Source organism: Polypterus senegalus, chromosome 12, assembly GCF_016835505.1.
Source record: "Polypterus senegalus isolate Bchr_013 chromosome 12, ASM1683550v1, whole genome shotgun sequence".
In the NCBI taxonomy this organism is placed as follows: Eukaryota; Metazoa; Chordata; class Cladistia; order Polypteriformes; family Polypteridae; genus Polypterus; species Polypterus senegalus.
In genome coordinates, this window is record NC_053165.1 from 91240859 (window position 1) to 91249553 (window position 8695).

Sequence of the window (8695 nt, forward strand, 5' to 3'; positions counted from 1 at the left end):
TGTAAATAACGAATTAAACAATTTGAACACCTACAACAGTAGAACGACATCCACCCATCCATCCATTTTCCAACCCGCTGAATCCGAACACAGGGTCACGGGGGGAATAAAGAAAAAAATACGTATAACTGCTTAGTACATTTTAGTACTTTTTTTTTTTTTTACCAAACCTAGTTTTCTAATTTGTATACTGTTCCCAAAACAGGGAATCTGGTAAACAACAGTTCACTTAATTAGTCCAGAAGTCCAAATAAAAACAGAGGCTAGTTGGAACAAAAACCTGCAGCCACAGGGGTCCCCCAGGACCGAGTTTGAGAACCCCTGACATAGTATATGTGTACCAAATTTCAAGTCAATAGGTCAAATGGTTGGTGATTTAAAATCCTGGACAGACAAACAGCCACGGTAGCGTATTAAATATAAAGACAGAGATAGTTACATGTCAATTTTCTAATCAACCGATTAGATTCGGTAAATGTTTCCGAGAGTCAATTGGATGATAGCATACATACAAGAGCGCAAGATTGTTACAGTCTGCTTAATATATAAGATTCAAATTTTACTTTTACAAACCAAAAGTTTTGAAAACCCGGGGAGCTATAAGTGTCAAAATGCAGGGTAGGGAAAGGTTCAAAGGAGATATGCAGAGATTTCCTACTTGGGCCCCCAAATCTTCAACTGTACTTTTTCACAACGGGAACATCATTCTGGCTCCAAAAGGACGGTGACACCACAATAGGATTCAAACCTGGTAGTGCTGCATTTTAAAATCTGAATGTTTAAGGCTTAAGGTTGCTTTATTTGGTCATCTTTACACAAGAAAACATGAATTTTGCCTTCTCAGTTGCATCTAATAACAGACAGAATGAAATAAAACAGACAAATACAAACAAGAAAGGTTAAGGTAAGGCAGTTAGATAATACATATTGTGAACGCTGGCCCCGGCACAGACAGACGGACAGCATATTTTCTCCACACACCATTTATTATGTGCACTATTATTTACAAAGTTTCCTCACGTGCACCCCCAGTGCCTTCTTGCACCGATCTCCCCAAGTCCAGGCCACACAGTCCTTTTGCCTTCCTGGCCGCCTCCCGTCCTCTCTCGCCAGTTCCGTCTACTTATATAATGCTCCCGGATGAGCCCCAGGTGTTCCCAGTATCCGCTCCTTGGCCACACCCCAGCGTGGCGGAAGTGTCGGCTGTCCTCCTGGCAGCTCTCCGGGCACCACATAAAGTCTTCCCCCCGGCACTTCCTGGTGTGGCGGAAGTGCCGGGCTCCCGGGATAATTAGGCCCTGGGGCGCCGCCTGGCGGTGGCCACGGGTCCCTACAGGGCTGGGCTTCCATGCCCTGTACCCGAGGCCCCCTGCCTAACCAGGACGGACGCCCCCACTCGGTCTGGAGGAGGCACTCGCTCTCCTCCGGTCCTCCAAGGCGTCAATATTTACACACAGGACCACACGGGATAAACCGGCATCGGGGCGCCGCCTGGCGGTGACCACGGGCCCCTACAGGGCAGGGCTTCCATGCCCTCGACCTGTGGTTCCCAACAGAACCAGGACGGACGCCCCCTCGCGGTCTGGAGGAGGCACAAGCCCTCCTCTCGTCCTCCTGGGCGTCAATATTTACACACAAAAAAAGAGAAACTTTAAAATTTCGTTGAAGGGTTTGACCTTTCCAACATGCTTCCGATGTGAAGCTCTAAAGCGTGAGGTGGGGAAACAAGCAAACACTGAGGGTGCACAGGAAGGGTAGACCTGCTCGTTCTCCTAAGAACTTGTTGCAGTCTTCGTTTCATCTTTGAAGTCATTCTGCTTCTCTCGATTTGACCCTGAGCACGTCAGAAATACAACATTTGTCCCCGAACACGATGTTCCTGTGGAGTCATTGGGACCGCTTTCTCGATGCCCTCGGCCTCTTAGCTCACAGCAGGGAAAGGTAATGAGCCGACCTCGACGCCCCGTTCATCTCAGCGAGCATTAACCTTTGCTTATCTCAGCGACGGTTTTGATGAACGATGACAAATGTGAAGTCTGGTCAAGTAGAAAAGGATTCCATCCTTGCGGCCCTTTGGAGAACAAAACTACATTTAGGCCTGCCAAATCATTTTGTAAAACCTGCTGTAGGTGCTCTTGCACTGTAACCGATTCTATCAGGGAAGCTGCTTGAGGCCACACGAGTATGACTCACTTCTCCAGCACGCCTCATCGCGCAAGAGCTTTACTGCCTTAGCCTGCATTAGCAGGCCATTAGTCAAAATTGACTTCCCATGTTGGCCAGGGAGTGGGTGATTCTGTGTGGGTGGCTCTTAGTCTGGACGGCTCTTGTTGTTGTCCAGCCATGTAGGTGGGTGGCTGGCTGTCATCAAGAAAAAGACATGGCATTTTCAGAGCAGAACACGGCCTGCTGAAAAATCAGGGCCCTGTCTCCTGTTTGAACCGTTGCTGCACCTCATGGGCTTGGCCTAATTACGTGCTACCTGGACAGTGCTGGCCTTCATTTTTGTTTGAACTGCAAGTCTTTATTATCCTTTACCATCCATTCTCATCAATTATAAAGGTGGCAAATGAGAGGCTTAAAGCACAGTTTGTGAAAAGCAGGTGCACTTTGATGTCCGGCATGGGAATATAACTGCGTAAACAAGCAAAGTGAAGTGAAGTGAGTCTTGGGGGCTTCTGCTGAAGAACTTATGCACTTTTCGCCATTTCATTTAGTGAATCCGCAGACGGTTTGGTTGTCAAAACATTATGGCAGGCTAGAACTACCAACATGTCATCTCTCCTTCCTCTACCTTTGACACCGTCAACCACCAGATCTTCCTTGCCACCGTCTCTGACCTTGGCATCACTGGGATTGCCCTCAGGTGGTTTGGATCCTGTATCTTGAGCAGATTCTGACAAGGAGAAATGTCAAAGGAGCACCAGGCAAACACTGGAATATACCCATGGATCCATGCTAGGCCCTGTCCTTCTCTTTTTATACACCTCCTCACTAGTCCCTAACATCCTATTTGGTGGTTTCTCTTATCAGTGCTATGCCAATAATACGTAGCTATACCTGTTTTTCCCTCTGCTGGATCACATGCTGCCAGCTAGAGTCTCTGAATGTCTCACTGATAGTGCAACATTGATGAAGGCCCACCATCTCCATCTCAACCTGGCAAAGATGGAACGTTTTAGTTATCCCAGCTTGTCCTTCTATTCAGCATCGCCATCTCTATTCACCTTAGTTCATGATTGCTAACACCCATCGAGTTTGGATGCCACCTTTGGGATGGTGATCGATGACATCAATCCTTCACAGACAATGTTGTAATGGTCTCTCAGTTTTGCGGATTTACTCTATCTAATACTAGTTGAACTGCGGTGGGCTGGCGCCCTGCCCAGGGTTTGTTTCCTGCCTTGCGCCCTGTGTTGGCTGGGATTGGCTCCAGCAGACCCTCGTGACCCTGTAGTTAGGATATAGCGGGTTGGATAATGGATGGATGGATAATACTAGCTGAAATACCCAACGTTGCCCAGGAGGAAAATAAAGTGTTTTTTTTTTTTTAATTGTTTGAGACTTTACAAAACAAATTAGCAAACCATGAAGACTCACTAATGTGCTTGTCTTGCGGTCTTGTATGTATGTTTTCAACCAGTTGACTCTCGGAACCGGACAACTCCATTTAATTTCAAAAGCAAGAGGGGCGCAGTGGTGCTCAAACATAAAGAATGCTGGCAGTCACCTCCTGTTCGCCCTCTGGTGGTCGTTCCAAGTATCAACTGGATGATAAGATGCATACAAGACCGCAAGATCACCCCCCCACCCTATCCAGAAGGGGGTGGAGTAGGGTTGATTTCATCTTACAGTATTTTTAGTCGACCAATGAGAAACGTGTACCAAGTTTCATGAAAATCGCCCCGGATGTTCGAAAATGATGCTGGAACATACATACAAATACACACACGTACATTGACTTTTATATACAGTACAGGCCAAAAGTTTGGGCACACCTCCTCATTCAATGTGTTTTCTTTATTTTCATTACAGCACTCCATCACTCTCCTTCTTGGTCAAATAGCCCTTACACAGCCTGGAGGTGTGTTTGGGGTCATTGTCCTGTTGAAAAATAAATGATCGTCCTACTAACCTGACTTCTGCACAACACAACTGCTGGTCCCAACCCCATTGATAAAGCAAGAAATTCCACTAAATAACCCTTAGAAGGCACACCTGTGAAGTGAAAACCATTTCAGGTGACTACCTGTTGAAGCTCATCGAGAGAATGCCAAGAGTGTGCAAAGCAGTAATCAGAGCAAAGGGTGCATATTTTGAAGAAACTAGAATATAAAACATGTTTTCAGTTATTTCACCTTTTTTTGTTAAGTACATAACTCCACATGTGTTCATTCATAGTTTTGATGCCTTCAGTGAGAATCTACCAATGTAAATGGTCATGAAAATAAAGAAAACACATTAAATGAGGAGGTGTGTCCAAACTTTTGGCCTGTACTGTATATCGATATCGATTTGCAAGATCAGATCGCGTCTGACAGAGTAGGCAGCACATTCCCTGGTCCAGGCTTTTAATGCATTTCATTATGAAAATGATATCAAGTACACATCTTACTATTCTAAAATGTTCAGAGAGCTGTAATATCATGAATGTAATGTATTCTGTGTGGCGATCGCTGCCTGCGTGCTCCTGTCTACGAAAGAGAAAGCCCTTTTAAGAAGCACGTTGTGATTAATGACTGGGTCGGGGAACACGTACAATGGGATTTGTGAAACTCTAGTAAATTAAACATAGAGTTTAAGATGAAGTTTATGACGTTCTACTTTAAAGACAAAATAAACTACGAGATTAAAGTGGAAATTTCGAGATTAAAGTTTACATTTTGACCTTTTTTTCTCTTTGCCCTAACGGTGGGCTACCACTCACCTTGTCACCTCAACTTTGACATCTGAGCACTTCTTTTTTATTCTGGCCACTTTGCGACTTTCTGAACTTGAACTTTCGAGTGTCTCCATCACGCTGTATCACTCCATCACTTTCCTTTTGTTCCTTATACTACTGCTTAAGCCAACAACTGGTACGTTTTTCCTTGCCTCCACTTCTCACTTGCTGCATTTTTTTTTCTGTGCTTTTGTCATTGTCTTTTCACAAAATGCTGAAAATAACGGGCTATTGATATTGACTTTACACATTCAAAGGGGCAATAATTATAGAAGGAGCCAGGGTGGGACGGCAGGCAGGTGATTTGTGTTACTTTTCAAGCTGACCGAGATTTATGGATCTGAAGTTGGCTTACAAATGGTTTTGTGCATCTGAATTTTTTTGTGCATACGCACATTTCCACTTTTGTCCGTATGCCATATTTTAGTGTGAATTCTACGTACGCTGTTTATGCATAAGGCCCCTGGTGATGCCACCTCTTTGTGACATCAAATCTCAATCCAGACTCTTTTCGTGGGTACAGCAGCTCCTCACTGGTGCAGCGAGCTGCCTACCTGCTTCATCCAACCTGCAGACTCCCTCATTGTGCTTAAGGAGCATCTGAAGATGGTCTCGTTCTGTGGATCTGATTGATAATGGCTTTGTTAGGTTTTTCTGTAACCAAGGAAGTGCAAATAGCTTCAATTTTGTTTCGCTTATGTGTTTCTATAGCAGATTTTTATACAAAAGATGTAGCTCAGAGTGCTTCACAAGAAGTCAAAGAAGCAGTAGCATGCAAAGAAAAAAAATCAAAATCTAATAAGAAAAATAATGCATAAATTGTACACAAAAAATAAATAATGCACACGTTCATAAGTCACATTTATAATTAAGAGAAATGGAGTCCTTAAATGTACAGTTGTTGTTTTAAGTTTTAATGTGACAGTCTGATGGTAAGGTCAGCTAAGCTGAAAAAAAAAAAATATGCAGGGGTCCAGGCCCAAAGACCACCCAGCCCCTACTAGGCATTGTACCCAACATCAAGGTCCTTAAGTCTTTTAAGGCTTCGTCTTTAAGAATTCAGTGCAGTGGCTCTCATGGCAGGTTGGGGTATCCGCTTTCATTCAAACATCACAGGTCGGCTGCACAGGACTTTGATCAGGCGGTGGTGACAGAAAGGAACTGGAAAAGGAAACAGAGAGAAGTGAGAAAATAAAAGAGAAAACAACTCTTCACTTGTGGTGGTCTATTTCGTGACCTTGACCTGTAGCACTTGATCCAAAGCAGTCCCACTGACTGATGTTTACTTGATTATGCTGACCTTTTTTTTTTGTAAGCCCCTTTGGATTAAAGCACATGCTAAGCAAAAAAGCGTGAATATCGTAACTTCAGATTTTCCGCTGTACCGCCAAATGACGCTTTAAAAACTTCCATTAAACATAAGGGTTACTCTGTGCTGTTCAACTATAATAATAAATCAGCTTGGGCAAACCCAAGTCTAGCCCTGCCATGGCCTGGCATCCTGTCCAGGGTTTGTTCCAGCCTTGTGCCCTCTGCTGGCTGGGATAGGCTCCAGCATCCTTTGCAATCCCTGTTAAGGACAAAGTGGTTTTGTAAATGACAGCCTGACTGAGTCTACTAATATCACAACAATAAATGAATGGCTGGTGGGTTTAGGTTGGTGGGTATTCTTGATGCTTCCTCTTTTTCTCTCTCTTTTGTTATTAATATAACAAAAACAGTTGTTCTCGTTTTCTGATATGTATCAATGAAATATATGTTTGATAAATTTTTTTGAGAAAAAAATAATAAATGAATGGCTGAGTACAGGGTATCATGCACATGCACATAGGGGGCAACTGAAAGGCTCTAGTGTCTGTAAGGGGTTGGCGCTATCTTAACATCTTTCTCTCTTCCTCCCTTTGCTGACCGGATGATTGACAGCTAGAACATCTCTGATGGGGCAGCACGGTGGTGCAGTGGGTAGCGCTGCTGCCTTGCAGTTAGGAGACCTCGGTTCGCTTCCTGGGTCCTCCCTGTGTGGAGTTTGCATGTTCTCCCCATGTCTGCGTGGGTTTCCTCCCACAGTCCAAAGACATGCAGGTTAGGTGCGTTGGCGATCCTAAATTGTCCCCGGTGTGTGTGCACGCTCTGCGGTGGGCTGGCACCCTGCCCGGGGTTTGTTTCCTGTCTTGTGCCCTGGGATTGGCTCCAGCAGACCCCCATGACCCTGTAGTTAGGATATAGAGGGTTGGATAATGGATGGAACATCTCTGATGCCACTTCCGGTGTCTGTCCACCTGCCGGGAGGACTGAAAACTAGAAGCTATGCCATCTTTGCCAGCTCTGTCCTGAATTTGTGTATAAAAAGAACACAACAATTCTTTGCCCTTTTTTCTGTTTTGTTTGCAGTCCAAATATATGGGGTGTGGAAATAACACACCTTGACACAGAAAAAGGTTTGGGGCAGCCTACCCATATACTTGAAGTATGGCTGAAAAAATAGGCTGTTACAGATACGAGTCCAAAACAGAACTGATTGGCAGAAGAAATATGGCGGTCCGGGCCGGGACGCCCCTTCTGTGTATGTTCCAGGGGAGCAAGCATTGGCTTCCCTGGACCACTTGGTGGCAGCCCCCCTGGGCGACTGTGGTGCCTCAGATACCCGCAGGGCTCCATGGGAGATGGAGTTTTCCACAGCCCTGTCGGGATCCGGGGTGGCCACCAGGAAGCGCTACAGGGTTTCCTGGGCCCGTCTGGGCCGTAGTTCAGCCACACCCGGAGGTGCAATCGGAAGCAGGTGGTCAAGCACCTGAAGCATTTCAGCAGGTGAGCAATAAAAGGAGCCACCAACCACCACTCCGGGAGCCAGTGTTGGGAGGAGGATGACAAAGCTGCCAAGGAGGAGTGGAGGACTTGAAGAGTTTATTTGTGCTTGTGACTTGTGGTTTTGGGGGGACTGTGTTGTGGCTGAGGGACACGGGGAAGATGTGGGCCCCTAGCTGAAGATGGAAAATAAATTCTTTTGGTTTATTGTAATGTGCCTCCATTGTCAGTCTGTGTCGGGTCGGGCACATATATTGCACCTTATTACACTGTACAGGAACTGGAAGTGGTGTCATCGGGTCTGGAACTGGAAGAGACATCATCATGTTTGGTCTGCAGGGACAAAAGAGAAAAAATGAGTGCACTCTGCCATCCCCTGGTTTGGCATGGAACTACCTTCTTTTGAACACTTTAGCTGCCTTCTATGCGCACGTGTGTGACAAGGGGTACCCCAACACTTCATTGTGGTCCTTTGATTCTTTTACAGTTGATAAAGGAAATTGATGTGTTTGTGGGCATCACCACATCCAGAGCTCTAACATGGAGCGTCACCATATCATCAACGTTCAACAAAGCTCAATGGGGTTGACTTTTTAAAGGCAGTTAAAGTTTAGGGAGTCTCAGTAATCAATTACACTTTTCTACAGGTTTGTCCTTCTATGTCGGATATGCTCACATCTCTGCTAAGGACAAGAAACTTCTGAAGAGAGTGTTGAGAATCGTGTGACTTCACTGACCTCCTAGCTAATCCACTCCTGTGTTAGTCCGCCTGACAAATACGGCGCATTGAGAAAGTGCTGAGACCCCTCAATTTTTCAAAGGGATAATTTGTTAAGATGGGAGAAGCGGGAAGAAGACTTTGTTGTGGAGATTAATTAAGAACATTTGAGAACTAATAGTTACTTAAAGTAAGATGCAGCTTTCTTTACGTAAGACATTACAATCCCC